Here is a 16790-nt window from a genome sequence, read left to right as displayed (position 1 = left end):
AAGGCCAACACTTGTCCCTCAAGATCCATGATCTGCAATGAAAAGGGCCCACTCTCCGATGGATGGTGGAGTATGTTGTGGTGGGATCTGGAGGTCTCCTTCAAGAAGTAATACTTGATGAAGGGTTTTGTGAAGCTGGGGTTGGTGTCTGATGGTTAATATCCCAGTGTCTGTGTTATTTACTCTTTTAATGACTTTTTGTTGCTGATGCGAGTCCTGTTTTTTGGAAAATATTCCCAGCAGTATATTGTTCCTCAGGCTTGGTGCATTTGTCTTGTCTGTTGGTAGATGTGGTGCATTGTAGAGGTGCATTGAGATTTGATACTCTTTAGAGATCATTGAGACCTCATACTCTATATATGGCAATGAGATTCGGCACTAATAAAGTTATTTACCCAGATTTGGTCCTTGATAGAGGTTTACTGAGATTTTATACTCCAGATAGATCCGTGTGACTTTGTGCTGTACAGAGATTCAATGAGATTTGGTACTCTACAAAGATTCATTGAAGTTGGGTGGTCTACAGAGATCACTGAGATATGGTGCTTTATAGAGGTTCCGTGAAATTTGATACCTGCATAGATCACAAAGGCTTCCTGCTGTACAGAGATTCACTGAGATTTGGTGCTCTACAGAGATAAGATAAACTTGGAGCTCTATATGTTTTACTGTACAGAGATCACTGAGTTTTGGTGCTATACATAGAGTCACAGAGATTAAGTGCTATACAGAGATCACATGGATTTGCTGTTCTGCAGAGATAACTGAAATTTGGTGCTCTACAGAGATCTCAGAGATTTGTTGCCCCATATAGAGTCAATGAGATTTGGTGCTGTGCAGAGATCACTGAGATTTGGTGCTCTACAGAGATCACTGAGATTTGGTGCTGTACAGAGATCACTGAGATTTTGTTCTCTATAGAGACAACTGAAATTTGGTACAGAGGTCACTGAGATTTGGTGCTGTACAGAGATCACTGAGATTTGCTGCTAATACAGAGTTTCTCTGAGATTTGGTGCTGTACAGAGATTCTCTGAGATTGGAGCTCTACAGAGTTCACTGAGATTTTGTGCTAATATAGAGTCCTCTAAGATTTGGCGCTGTACCGAGATCACTAAGATTTGGCACTGTACAGAGGTCACTGGGATTTGCTGCTAATACAGAAATCACTGAGATTTGGTGCTCTTCAGAAATCACTTACATATTGCACGCTATTTGACCTGTGGTTGAACATTACCTGATTGCTCAGTGCAATCTCATCTGCAATGCGACCTGCGTTGGCCAATACAGAGTTAGGGTATGCTGGTCTCAATCAATCACTTGCAAGCAAAATACAATTACAGCAGTTTCTATCAACTCCAGCGGCGGGGAATATATTATTATATAAATGATGGAAAATTTGATTTACATGCAGTAGGTTTCTAGAACACAAATCTTGTAAAGGAATCAGTCGCTCATTCCCCTTTATAAGATGTTACTGGGGTCGGAATATGTAAAGCGCAGCTATGTCACTGCGAGGTGTTCTGTGATTCAGGGTTTATAATCTGTCTTTCGATAGGGCAGTAATATATAAACTGATCTGATTTAAATTTCACTTTGAATGGTGTTTTTCTTTTTCTTTTTTTTTTTTTTTTGTGTGTGTTTGAATAGAATTCAGCTTTAAAGAGACACTGAAGCGAAAAAAACCTTATGATTTAATGATTTGTATGTGTAGTACGCCTAAGTGAATAGAACATTAGTATCAAAGAAAAGTGTCTCATATTTTTATTTTTCAGTTATATAGCTTGTTTTTAACTTTGCATCATTCTCTAATATTTGCCGTTTACAAACTATACTCTATATTTTAAACTATGAAACAGAGCAGGAAAGTTGAAAGGTTCATTAGCTCTGCAGTAACACCGTAAACAAACAAGAACCAGTAAGAGGCCCAGTGCGCACACCAAAACCTCTGGCAGATCTGCAAAACACTAGAGGTTTTTGAAGCAGATTTTCAAAGCGATTGTAGCTTCTTCTGGACCGACAAATCTACGTCGGGCGGGTGGCGCTGCGGCTCTGACCGGACGTAAGCTCTACGTCCCATTCACCGCGCGTCCCTGCCATTCCCGCTCCTCTCGCCGCTTTCTCCCCACCGCAATGTGCTGCCCTGCCGCCTCTATGATGGCAGAGCGCTGTGCGCCGGTCAGGAGCCGTTCCCATTGGCTTACATTGAGTGACAGGGTCAGGAGCCAATGAAAGCGGCTCCTGACCGGCGCACAGCGCTCTGCTATCTTACCGACGGCAGAGAGAGCAGCCTGCGGCGGGGAGAGAGCGGCGTGACCAGCGGGAGCGACGGATTTTTGCGGCGATTCGTCGGTATGCAGCGTTTTAGTGTACCAGCAGCCTCTGGTCCTTAAGTGGGCAGAGGCTGCTGGTACCGAAGTGGCCAGGCATGTTTAGAGAGGTTTTCTAATCATGCCTAGCGTTTTTTGGAGCGTTTTTGTGCAGCAGATTTCATAAATTGTTACAGTAAAAGCTGTTACTGAACAGCTTCTGTAACAAAACCGCCTGGAATACTGCTCTGATCTGGCGTTTTTCAGAGCGGTTTGAGCTTTTCCTATACTTTACACTGAGGCATAAATGCATCTGCAAACCGCAAACGTGCTGCAGGACCCCCGTTTGCGCTTTGCTAACAACTTCAAACCGCTGGTGTGCACCATCTCAGAGATACATTAGCCAAGTGTTTTCACAGGCGGAAGCGTTTTTGAAAACAGTACCAAAACCGCTTGGTGTGCACCAGGCCAGAGACAGGTTGAGATAAGTGCTTCAGAAAAGAGCACTGCTCTCTGACCAAATTAGTCTGGGAGTTCAGAGAAGCTAATTTGCATAGATAACAACTAAAGTTTCTTAACTCCTCCTGTACTGGAAACAATATGAGACTCCTATCTGTGCTACTAATGTTCTGTTTATTAGCTGTGCTACACATACAATTCATTATATCATAAGTTGATTTTCACTTCAGCTTCCCTTGAAAGCAAACCTGAAGCAAAAATCAACTTATGAGATAATCAATTGTATGTATTAGGCCTCTTGCACACTGCAAGTGATTCCGATTCAGATTCCGCTTTTTAATCAGTTTTTACATCCGATTCCGATTCCGATTTGCAGTTTGCTCCCTGCACACTGCAAATCGGAATCTGAATCTGATGTAAAAACTGATTAAAAAGCGGAATCTGAATCGGAATCACTTGCAGTGTGCAAGAGGCCTAATACAGCTAAGAAATAGAACATTACTGGCAAAGAAAATAGTCTCATTGTTTCCAGCACAGGAAGAATTACATAAAACTGCAGTTGTTCTCCATGCAGAAGAGCTTCTCTGAGCTCTCCCACTCAACTGGGTGGAATACAGTCCTGTTTTCTGAAACACTTAAACAGCCAAGAAACAGTGAGAGACAGCTTGAGATAAGGTTCTACTGCAGGGAAGTTCAAATGGGTCATTATTCTGATTTGTTTTATAGCTTAAAAGACAGAGGGCTTGATTCACTAAGACATATAGCACACCTTATCAAAGTTAACACGCCTTATCAGAGTAGCTAATTGGCAATGAGCTCCACTGGTCCTGCCCTGAGCCCCTGCGGGTTCATAGCGCTCGCTATGCTACTCTGATAAAGCGTGTTAACTTTGATAAGGCGTGTTAACCACTTAACGACCCCCTAACGCCGATAGGCGTCGGCAGGTCGCAGTGGTGTTTGCATGGCCGTTCCATGCCAGTTCAAGGAGGGTGTCTCCGTGAACTGCCTGCGAGCCTCCGATCACGGCTCGCAGGCTAAATGTAAACAGGCGGGAAAGAAACCCCCGGTGTTTACGTCGCATGGCGCTGCTGCGCAGCAGCGCCGTAAAGGAGATTGGCGATCCCCGGCCTCTGATTGGCCGGGGATCGCCGGCATCTGATAGGCTGAAGCCTATCAGAGGCGGCGCAGGATGGATCGCCATCCTGTGCCGCCCATGGGAAGGAGGGAGGGAAGGAGAGGGAGGGCTGAAATCATTGCGGAGGGTGGCTTTGAGAAGCCCCCCCCCCACCCCACCCGCTTGGGCACACAGAGCGGCGGCGATCAGACCCCCCCAGCAGGACATCCCCCTAGTGGGGAAAAAAAGGGGGGGAAGTCTGATCGCCCTGCCTTGCACATGATCTGCGCTGCGGGCTGGAGAGCCCCCGCAGCACAGATATGAGAAAAAGGGATCCATCTGAAAATGGCGCCTGTGAATAATGGCACATGGTGTTGCCACTAATCCGTTTGTCGCTTATCACTATTTAACTTTAAAGCCTTATTGTTATTTAGCGTTATAAAGCCTTATCGTTATTTAGCGTTAAAGCCTTATTGTTATTTAGCGTTATAAAGCCTTATCGTTATTTAGCGTTGAAGCCTTATTGTTATTTAGCGTTATAAAGCCTTATCGTTATTTAGCGTTAAAGCCTTATCGTTATTTAGCGTTAACACACAGAACCCTTTCTGTACCTATCCCTAACCCCTAAACCCCCCCTGGTGGTGCCTAACCCTAACCACCCCCTGGTGGTGCCTAACCCTAACCACCCCCCTGGAGGTGCCTAACCCTAACCACCCCCCTGGTGGTGCCTAACCCTAAGACCCCCCTGGTGGTGCCTAACCCTAAGACCCCCTGGTGGTGCCTAACCCTAACCACCTCCCTGGTGGTGCCTAACCCTAAGACCCCCCTGGTGGTGCCTAACCCTAAGACCCCCCTGGTGGTGCCTAACCCTAAGACCCCCCTGGTGGTGCCTAACCCTAACCACCCCCCTGGTGGTGCCTAACCCTAAGACCCCCCTGGTGGTGCCTAACCCTAACCACCCCCCTGGTGGTGCCTAACCCTAAGACCCCCCTGGTGGTGCCTAACCCTAACCACCCCCCTGGTGGTGCCTAACCCTAACCACCCCCCTGGTGGTGCCTAACCCTAAGACCCCCCTGGTGGTGCCTAACCCTAACCACCCCCCTGGTGGTGCCTAACCCTAAGACCCCCCTGGTGGTGCCTAACCCTAACCACCCCCCTGGTGGTGCCTAACCCTAACCACCCCCCTGGTGGTGCCTAACCCTAACCACCCCCCTGGTGGTGCCTAACCATAACCACCCCCCTGGTGGTGCTTAACCCTTAGACCCCCCTGGTGGTGCCTAACCCTAACCTTGACAGTGTTACATTAAATCCATTCACCGTTTTGCAGTTAAATAACATCTGCAGTTTGGCTTATGTAGGGCGCTATTGATAAATAACATTACTGTGGGCAATAACGTCTGCTGTTTGGCAAATGAACGGCACTATTGATAAATAACATTAGTGTGTGCCACTATTGATAAATAACATTAGTGTGTGCCACTATTGATAAATAACGTTAGTGTGTACCGTTTTTCTTCTTTTTTCCCTGTGCGCCATTATTATGCAGTACTAACGATAAATAGCGATAAGCGTATCTTTTTAATGAGGCGCCATTTTTATGCATAGGCGCTGTGCGCCATTATTCACTGATCTGGAGAAAAAGAGCCTGGTCCTCAAGTGGTTAACTTTGATAAGGCATGCTATTTGTCTTAGTGAATCAAGCCCAGAGTGTGGTTTTAAAACTGCAAATATGACAGAATAATGTAATGTTATAAAAAAAAAAAAAAAAGCTATATATCAGAAGAAAAGAGTCTCATATTTTTATTTTCAATCTGTCTATATGGTAATTCCATTACAGAAGTAGAGTTCCTCCTTAAGAAGCTAGCCCATTTGTATAACACATTTTATCCAGAACATAATTTAAGCTGTGTGAATGTGGCCGGTGAGCCTCAGTGTTAAATCACAGCCATTTATAGCATTTTATCTGCCATAATAAGGTGCGCAAAATCATTTTCCGAACTATTCAACTGCAAAATAGGCTAAAAGGTAATGGTGATCTGGAGATTAGCCGGGGCCGCACTGCAATCCCAGGAAATCAATGCTTAGAAAATGAAGATTCATCTGCAATATCTGCTGGGTGAATACTAATTACAGAGGAAGAAATAAAGAAGAGATATTTAAGGCCCCAGATAGACAATTAATGGATTCTATTACATTTCCTCTGCTGTCACTCATAGCCCGATCACCCACAAGGCAAGCTAGGTGAGTTGCCTAGGATCTGATGGGGGTGTGGGTAGAGATACTAGGTGGCAATTAGAGTCGCCAAAATTAGTGATAAGCACAAATTTTGCACAATCGTTATTTCGAACCATAATTTGCCATTTTAATGTAAAATTGTGATACGAAATTTTGGGAAAAAAAACGTAATTAATTCCCGTAATCAGGAACCGTAAATGTTTCAACCTTGCGTATTTTTTGTGCAATTCCGTGACGACTTTAGTGGTTAATAGGCTAATAGCAACAAAATTGATTTTAAAATGCAAAAAAAAAAAAAAAGTTTTTAAACTCAGAAAAATAATTTAAAAAACATTTTTTCTTTGCCTTTTTAAAAATCGATTTTTCTCAAAAACTACAAAGGGCTCTATTCATAAAACTTTACCGCAAGTTTTCCGCTCAAAACAGCTGACTTTTCCGTCCATTTAGCAAAGTGGGCATTCATAAAATCTGTTCCCGCATGAAAATCTACAATCCCCCAGCAGAGCGAGAAATTTCCGCCTTCTCCGGTGTTTTTCTAGATTTATCTAGAAAAAAGTTCCAAAATGTCCATTCATAAAGATTAGAGGAAGCGGTATGTGGACGGGAAATACCGCTTCCTCGGATGTAGCGAGAAGCCTGCGGATTACATACAAGTGAATGGGACAGACCTCCCAGAGAGCAGCGCACGGAGGGACTCTGCCGGCTTAAGTGTTCCCGCATGCCTTCCGACAGCTTACCGCCAGCCTTCAGCGGGAGATCTCCGCACTTGCATCGCAGCTGCCAACATTTTTATGAATGCCCACCCAGAAGTCTAAAATACTGATGCGGTATTTTCCCTCCACGAGTATTTTCACCACAAATTTTTTATGAATAGAGCCCAAAGTCTTTTTGAAAGAATATTTTTTGACTTGTTCCCATGCTTCTTTTTAACATACTTAGCAATAGCATGTATGGGACTGTGCTTTTAACCGCTAAAGTCAGCACAAAATTACGCTAAAATTAGTCAAAATTACAAACGTTTTACACAAAATCTATCGAATGTCCAAATCATAATTATGTATGGCTCTTAATTGCAAAATTTTACACAAAATTTCGCATAATCGTAATTAGCAGATTATGATCGATCATCACTAGCCAAAATTGTTACATTGAGTCCTATCTTCGCTCAGGCCCCATTCACACTACAGCGTTTTGCCGGCGATTTTGGAAAAACGCTCAAACGCTAGCGCTTTTTAAAGTGCTAGTGCTTTAAAACCCTTTGGGCCTTTCTTACTTGGGCGATTTGCGTTAATCGCCGGCGATTAACGCAAATCGGCAAACGCGTAGCTTGCACCATTTTCAGGCAAATTCCTGGGGATCGCATGTCAGTGCTATAGAAACGATAAACGCGATCGCGGAAAAATCACCACAGTGTCCAGTGATTTTTCCATGTGTAATCGCGGAAAAATCACTCACGCTTTTAAATGTGCACTAAGGCCCCCTTAGTGCATCTCTGCTTCCACTGGAGTTCAGAAATTTTAACATTTCATGAAAGGTGTAGTATATTATTTATATGTCGCAGAGCGTATACAGAGCATATATAGTCCTTTTCACTAACTGTCCCTCAGGTTATTAACCCGATAGAACTTTTTTTAGCGTTTATGGAGCACTTTCAATCGCTAGCGATTTCCCTAAACGCTCTGCCAATGTAAATGGATGGGACAGATTCCACTAGAGCGATTGCGTTTAAGGAAATCGCAATCGCAGGACATGCAGCATTTTGGGAGCTTTTCCATTCTAATGAATTGTACGGCAGCCGGGAAATCGCTCCCAAAATCGCTTGCAAAACGCTACCACAAATCGCCAGTGATTTCAATACCGTTTTGCGCTTTCTAGTGGGTTCCAGGCCTCAGTGGAGCTCTCAATCTAATCCCTACAATAGTCACATGTCCATCGTCGTTTAGGGACAATTTAGGGGGAAGCTTATTAACTTCTGTATGTTTTTGGGATGAGGGAGGATACTGGAGTGCCCAGAGGAAACCCACACAGACACGGGGAGAACATACAAACTCTGGGTGAGATTTTAACCAGGGACCCAGCGCTGCAAGGCGAGAGCGCTAACCACTATGCCACCGTGCTGCCCATATATAGATTTTTACTGGGGCCCTGCTTCATCTGGGACAATGACCGACTACATATGGTGATCCAGACCCATCCCCCTCACAAGGGCATTAACGGACGACTGGAGTGAGGAGAATACGGAGCCTGCCATATTTATTTCCTTTTAAACAATACTAGTTGCCTGGCAGCCCTGCTGGTCTGTTTGGCTGCAGTAGTGTCTGAATCACACCAAATCTCGTCAGATCTGACAATTTTGTCAGAAACACCTGATCTGCTGCATGCTTGTTCAGGGGCCTATGGCTAAAAGTATTAGAGGTAGAGGATTAGCAGGACAGCCAGGCAACTGGTATTGCTGAAAAGAAAATAAATATGGCAGCCTCCATATTCCTTTTATTACAGTTGTCCTTTAAATAGATGGGTGGCTGGATAGCGCACCAAGGAGACCAAGGTTCGTGATCTTGGCTGCAGACAATTGCCTTTTCTGCATGGAGTCATTGGTCAAGACTCCCCAACACTCCAGTATATGGCCTACTGATCGCGCCCTAAGCAGCTGCATCGCTTGGAGTCCGACAGGAGAAAAACACTATACAAATGTTAGAGAATCTGTACTGTCCGATTTGTACAATAAAAAGCATACCAATCAAGTCACTGTGATCTCCTCTTTGCCGTTTCCGCCACTCCCCATCGCAATCCTTTCTTTTAATCGCCAGTTTTAGGCATTGTTTACAAACAAAAAACATGGCCGCTAACCAGGAAGTGATGTATGTATATGTACCGTATATATATATATATATTATATATCGATCATGTTACAGTATACTACACGTTTTTATTACCAGTGAATTATCTGCACTCGATTCTCACAGTTTCTCAGCATGACAAGCTGAAACAGAGGCCTGTCTGTGACTTTTAAACAAAGCACACACACAGAGCCTGCAGGGGGCCTGCAGAGGGCATGCATAACTTCTCCCTATCACAGCAGAGCAGTGCATTCCTCTCTGTGTCAACAAAGGCTGACAAAGGAAAGAACAGAGACAGTGCAACTAGAAAAGGCTGCAGTAATCCAGAGCACATTAGAACAGGTATAGGAACTTATAGGATAGAAGAAATAAGGCTGAACATTTTGTTACAGAGTCTCTTTAACATTATTTTTATTATACGATTGAGTAGAGGTTCTATAGGGGCAGGCGATTTTTATGGCGCTATGCAAATGCTGTTTCGTTCACATTTCCCACTCAAGGTTTTTAATTTTCATTTGCAAGTTTTCTTTCTGCGGCCAGATTCATGAGAAAACATGGGCGATATGCATAAAAAAGCAGAAAGCTGTCTGATTTATTACGAAGGAAACAAAACGCAAAACAAAAACGCAGACAAACTCAAAACAAAACCCACTGAATTTTGTTACAGGTCCAGCAGTGCGTGTTTCCTGCGGGGAAACGTACATGCGCAATTCAAATAAGTGTGTGTCGTCCCTAATGCATTCTTAAAAAGCAAGTTTATACTGTATGGGACCAAAAGTTCCATATAAATCATGGTGGAACAATACAAGCCTCAAAACCCTAATCATAACCATAATCATGGGCACAACTGAAGTGTTACTGACATGCGTTTCATGGTTTACTGCTTCCTCAGAGGTGAACAATTGCTAGAAACAGATCACAGTTAGGCATTACCTTTCAGGCTTGTCTGGTCATTGAATATAGGTCAGGTTGTATGCCCATAGGACTGACCTATAGCCCAGCCCGTAACACCCAGGGCCGGCCCGCTCATGAGGCGGGGTGAAACTTTTGCCTCAGGCGGCAAATTTCCAGGGGCGGCATCCGCCCGTCCGTGCGGGGAGCCGGCCGCCGAGCTGGAGGGGTAGCTGGCAGGACGGGGGTATTGGGCCTAGCGGCGGGGAGGACGGGGAGGACTCACCTCTACCTCGATCCAGCGTGCGCTCCACTGACGTCACTTCCTGCAACGCTGCAGGAAGTGATGTCAGTGGAGCACACGCTGGGAAGAGGTGAGTCCTCCCCGCCCGTGCGTCTTACAAATAGCGGCTGCTTCTTCTATGTAAGGCTGGAGGGGAGCGCAGTTCGGGGGGTGGCGGCGGAAAAATTTTTTTTGCCTCAGGCGGCAAAAAGTCTAGGGCCGGCCCTGGTAACACCTGTACAAACTCCTACCTAACATAGAACTATAATAACCCTGCAGGTAGATGTAGCATACAGACTGACAGATAGCATTCACCAAACAAGACAGTATGAGTAATACAAGGCACAGTATTCACAAGTAATATAGTCCCCTGAGGCCTGGGGTTGGAGGCAGTCCAGATGACAGCCAGGTGACTGCAGGCTGGAGTAGATAGGTTTAGGAACTTCAAACACTTTACAGGTTACGTGGTCGGTTCAAGCCAATGTTGGTCCAGGCAGAGTTCATGGAAGTCCTTTAATAAGCAGGAGTCGATCCAGGCAGCAATTAGGCAAATCCAGGTACAAGCAGAGTCAGCAACAGGTAATGCAATCGGAAGGCGATAGTCAGAGCAGGATCATCCACCAAGCAACCTAGGCAGGTGCTTGGGGCCTAGTGGGTGTCAAGGGGCTCACCTGCCACCTTCTTTGACCTCTGTTCACTTCAGCTTACCAAAAGGACCACAGTAGGGCCCCAAATCAACTACTTTGCCGAGGGCCCCATTACATCTTAATCCATCTCTGTGTGCTGTCATGTATGAAAACTATTTCCATGGAGACCGCTCCCATACCGGCATCTAAATCCTCCTAGATGCTCTTGTAGCAGCCCCATTCTGCAGGGCCAGTTGGCACAGGCTAGTGCGGCCAAGCACCATCCCCCGTCTGGCAGGCGCAGAATACTACCGGCGACGGGAGCGGGGCAGGCGGGTGTGGCGCAAGCACAGTACGCCTGACTGGCTGCAGGGAATGAGGCTGCTACTGGAGCACCTATGTCAAACTCTGCCCTGCGGGCCAAATTTGGCCCTCAGAGCCATTAAATTTGTCCCTCAAGTGGATTCGCCACTTTGCATTATGTTTGGCCCACTCTAGACCAGCAGGGAAGCTCTATTGGGCGTGAAGCCCTAGAACGCCAGGGAAGCCATAAAGTGGGGGGAAACCATTAAACACTAGGAAACTGTAAAGGGGAGGGTGGGGGTCTCTAGACACCAGGTAACTGTATAGGGGAGGGAGGACTTCTAGACACCAGGGAACCCTATAAGGGAGGCGATGGCCAGTAGACATTGAGGTTGGCCCGCAGCTGGGTCCCAGTGTACAATCTTGGCCCACTTTGTGTTTGAGTTTGACACCCCTGATCTAGAAGGATTTAGATGCCGGCGAGAGAGCGATCTGCGCAGAGGGGGCTGGAGAAGCCCCAAGTATGTATAAAAAACTTTTATGCCCCCTCATCTCAGGTACAATTTAAAGGGAACCTTAACTGGTGGGGAAAAAAAATTCACTTACCTGGGGGCTTTCCCGAGTCTCCTGCAGCCGTCCTGTGCCCGCGCCGGTCCTTCGGTGCCCTCTGGTCTCCCTCCGCGGCTAAGTTTCATTTTCGGACGACTGCCAGTCGTCCTCGGGCAAAGCGTCCTCTTCTTCCGCATTCCCCGTCGTAAAGAGCCATAAAGCGCGTCCGCATGACGCGTTTTGCGTCATGCGGACGCGCTTTACGGCTCTTTACGACGGGGAATGCGGAAGAAGAGGACGCTTTGCCCGAGGACGACTGGCAGTCGTCCAAAAACGAAACTTAGCCGCGGAGGGAGACCGGAGGGCACCGAAGGACCGGCGCGGGCACAGGACGGCTGCAGGAGACTCGGGAAAGCCCCCAGGTAAGTGAATTTTTTTTGCCCACCAGTTAAGGTTCCCTTTAAGGCTGTAAAGGCTATAATGTTTGAAAAAAGAGAAAATTATTTTCTGTCAGTGAATTCTGTAGAAATAATGAAACAATTACCCCCTGAAACATTGCTGCCCTTAGCCACAGCCTGTGGTGCCTTTCCATAAATCCTGGCACCTCGTCTTCACCCATTTCCATTGACCTCTGCACTTCGTCCATGAAGGACACAATTGCGTCTCTGACTTCCAGCCAGCTCTTCACAAAAAAACCCAGTGTGTATAGCACTGCTGTCCATTCCGGGCTAATGAATTCTCTTTCTAGCTGTGATTGACACAAGAGAGAGAGAATGGTGAGCTCTCGGCCGTACAAGGACGTCACTTCCAGCCCTCATTATGTGTGACAGCTCGGAGCACATCCTCTGCATTAACAACCAGAAACTTTCCTACTGGATACACTGGCCGCTGAGCAGAATACATACATGAGAGAGAATGGCGAGCTCTCTGCCGTACAGGGACGTTACTCCCAGCCCTCGTTAGGTGTGACAGCTCGGAGCACATCCTCTGCACTAACAACCAGAAACTTCTAGATCCTATTGGATACACTTGCCACAGAGCGGAATATATACAGTGGAATGTGAAAGTTTGGGCAAGCTTGTTAATCGTCATGATTTTCCTGTATAAATTGTTGGCTGTTACGATATAAAATGTCAATTAAATATATCATATAGGAGACACACACAGTGATATTTGAGAAGTGAGATGAAGTTTATTGAATTTACAGAAAGTGTGCAATAATTGTTTAAGTAAAATTAGGCAGGTGCATACATTTGGGCACTGTTGTCATTTTATTGATTCCAAAACCTTTAGAACTAATTATTGGAACTCAAATTGGTTTGGTAAGCTTAGTGACCCCTGCCCTACATACACAGGTGAATCCAATTATGAGAAAGCGTATTTAAGGGGGTCAAATGTAAGTTTCCCTCCTCTTTTAATTTTCTCTGAAGAGTAGCAACATGGGGGTCTCAAAACAACTCTCAAATGACCTGAAGACAAAGATTGTTCACCATCATGGTTTAGGTGAAGGATACAGAAAGCTGTCTCAGAGATTTCAGCTGTATGTTTCCACAGTTAGGAACATATTGAGGAAATGGAAGACCGCAGGCTCAATTCAAGTTAAGGCTCGAAGTGGCAGAACAAGAAAAATCTCGGATAGACAGAAGCGACAAATGGTGAGAACAGTCAGAGTCAACCCACAGACCAGCACCAAAGACCTACAACATCATCTTGCTGCAGTTGGAGTCACTGTGCATCATTCAACCATTTGGCACACTTTACACAAGAAGATGCTGTATGTGAGAGCCTTTTCTCCACCCACGGCACAAACAGAGCCGCTTGAGGTATGCTAAAGCACATTTGGACAAGCCAGCTTCATTTTGGAATAAGGTGCTGTGGACTGATGAAACTAAAATTGAGTTATTTGAGCATAACAAGGAGCGTTATGCATGGAGGAAAAAGAACACAGCATTCCAAGAAAAACACCTGCTACCTACAGTAAAATATAGTTATTCAAAGTATCTATAGAAGTAATTATTATGAGCACAGGGCCAATAGAGAGCTAAGACTGTAGTTGAGGGAGGGCCCTTCGGGGCCCCTCTGGCCCAAGGGCCCATATGCGGTCGCAACCTCTGCAACCCCTATTGCTACGCCCCTGGTGGTTCCATTATGCTGTGGGGCTGTCTGGCCAGTTCAGGGACTGGGAATCTTGCTGAATTTGAGGGACGCATGGATTCCACTCAGTATCAGCAGATTCTCGTTACCAATGTCCAGGAATCAGTGACAAAGCTGAAGCCGGGCCGGGGCTGGATCTTTCAAAAAGACAATGACCCTAAACACTGCTCAAAATCCACTAAGGCATTCATGCAGAGGAACAAGTACAATGTTCTGGAATGGCCATCTCAGTCCCCAGACCTGAATATAATTGTAAATCTGTGGTGTGAGTTAAAGAGAACTGTCCATGCTCGGAAGCCATCAAACCTGAATGAACTAGAGATGTTTTGTAAAGAGGAATGGTCCAAAATACCTTCAACCAGAATCCAGACTCTCGTTGGAACCTACAGGAAGCGTTTAGAGGATGTAATTTCTGCAAAAGGAGGATCTACTAAATATTAATTTCATTCTTTTTTGCGGTGCCCAAATTTATGCACCGACCTAATTTTGTTTTAAACAATTATTGCACACTTTCTGTAAATCCAATAAACTTCATTTCACTTCTCAAATAGACTGTGTGTGTCTCCTATATGATATATTTAACTGACATTTTTTTTCGTAACAGCCAATGATTTATACAGGAAAATCATGATGATTAACAAGGTTGCCCAAACTTTTGCATCCCACTGTACATGATAGAGAATGGTGAGCTCCCGGCTGTACAGGACGTCACTCCCGTCTCTCGTTATGTGTGACAGCTCGGAGCACATCCTCTGCACTAACAACGAGTACCTTTCCTGCTGGATACACTCACCACTGAGCAGAATACATACACATGAGAGAGAATGGCGAGCTCTCGGCTGTATAGGGACGTCACTCCTGTATCTCGTTATGTGTGACAGCTCAGAGCACATCCTCTGCACTAACAAAGAGTAACTTTCCTGCTGGATACACTCACCACTGAGCGGAATACATACACATAAAAAAGAGAATGGCGAGCTCTCGGCCGTACAGGGACGTCACTCCCGACCCTCGTTATGTGTGACAGCTCAGAGCACATCCTCTGCACTAACAACCAGAAACTTTCCTGCTGATACACTCACCACTGAGCAGAATACATACACGAGAGAGAATGGCGAGCTCTTGGCTGTACAGGGACGTCACTCCAGTCTCTCGTTACGTGTGACAGCTCGGAGCACATCCTCTGCACTAACAACGAGTAACTTTCCTGCTGGATACACTCGACACTGAGCGGAATACAAATCACACAATCTGCGTTTCCTCACATCGCCTCTGTATGGTGTAGTTGTTGATGGTTACGCCCATATTGTGTAAAGCATATGATGCTCACATAGATAGACAGCAGGAGCACCAGATGTCCAGTCATTTGCAGAGAACAGACACTGACATCAACCTGTCATCTTAAGTGCTTTGTATCAATCCCAAAACACGCTGCCATCTGTTGTAATGCCCCGTTGCCCTGGATGCACCACATGACTTAGATGACTTCTGGGTTGTTTGAAAATGAGGAGTGGATCTGCCAGGGCAGAGCCGCATGGTTTATAAAGTTTGCCCCCCCCCCCCCCCCCCCCCCCCCAAGCTAATTAATGCCCCAAAGACTGTTGGAAGTATCAACAGAATTATTACCTAAACTGCAGTATAGTAAAACAACCACAAGATGTCACTGTATGTAAAATGTGATGATGTTCTTTAAGGGATTATTATTTCCTGTATTCATTCTGTGCTCCTCTCTGTTGTAAGTAAGCTGCATCACCTGATGGTGGTGTATGATTTCTCTCTGCATGTTTTTCTTCAGTAAAGAGTTCTGACTTGTTATACTGGGTGCCGATCTATGTGAAAAGAACATTCTGCTCCATCAAAGACATCTGCAACTTCTTTGTTTTGTTTGTTTATTTACGAGAAGGTGTCTTCCTAACGGATAGCTCAGATAGCTCATAGTGACCCAGAACCACTAGGAAGAAAGTATAAGGAGCTAAAAGAGACTAATAGTATGTAGAGAAGCGAGGTGGCCAGGCATTGTCCAAACGCAAGTGATTTATTGATAAAGCCACACACAAAAAATCACAAAACGATGGCGTGAAAAACTGTGTTGGTACGTGGTGTACAAGGTGTGGCCACCTCCCAGCTGTCCCTTTTTCAGAGGGACAGTCCCTTTTTGGCGCAGCAGATAAAAATGGCGCAGGACAAGCGGCGATAAAAATAGTGCCGCCATAGGTAGCAATGGTGAAAATACAGATTAGCAGCAAGAAAGTTAAATCATGGCACCTGCTATTTTTTGGGCTACATAATTTAACTTCCGTACCGTTAATCGCGACTTTTACTATTGCTGCCTAAGGCAGAGGGAGTAGCTAAAATGAGGCAGGGGGTTAGAGTTAGGCAGGAGGTAGTGAGGGTTAGGCATGGGGTGGAGTGATTTGACTTCAGAGTGTCTGAGAGCAATGGCTGATGAAAATAATATGGCCACATTTCCTGTATTGGGGTAACAGTGGGAGTCAGATCAGAACTACAAATTGACACCAGCCAATCAGAATAGGAAGACCAAGTATTGGTGGTTATAAGCAGATCTTTCCCCAGAGCAGATGGCCATTAGTTCCTGCCCAATCACCCAGCTTCTGATAGCTGTGGCTGCCTTATAACTGCACTACGGCTATTCAGCTGTCTTATATAGCCGCGTTTCCAATTAACGCCAACCTGTGCACAGAGTTTACACTGTGTGGAGCCTTAAATCTAGTTGAAAGAGTAAAAATCGCACTTTAATCCTCCCCAGCTCCGCGTATCAGAAAAAAATAAGCTGTCATTTTCTTCACAGAAAAGCCGTCAGCAGAGAGCGGAGATCTTTTGATTCTTCTTGACGTGTAAGAAGCGTATATGAAATAAATGGCTTGATATCTCCATGTAGCAGCGGCAGCCGGGCCAAACTATAGAATGATAACCATAAAAAGGTCTTTTCATTCATCTGACGGGGACATAGGGCAGGGGCAGTGCGTTCCCCGACCCCCGCTAAGGGAGGGAATAGAGCCAGGGTCA

General features: G+C 45.5%; 1 protein-coding gene across 14 annotated transcripts in view; it reads left to right on the top strand.

Annotated features, from left to right (window-relative positions):
* Positions 1-16790, top strand: part of OTOF (otoferlin) — a 500418-nt gene that overhangs the window by 189199 nt on the left and 294429 nt on the right. The window lies entirely within an intron of this gene.

Source organism: Hyperolius riggenbachi, chromosome 4 (genome assembly GCF_040937935.1).
Source record: "Hyperolius riggenbachi isolate aHypRig1 chromosome 4, aHypRig1.pri, whole genome shotgun sequence".
Lineage (NCBI taxonomy): Eukaryota > Metazoa > Chordata > Amphibia > Anura > Hyperoliidae > Hyperolius > Hyperolius riggenbachi.
The sequence above is the reverse complement of the archived record's forward strand: the minus strand, read 5'-3'. Positions and strand labels throughout refer to the sequence as shown.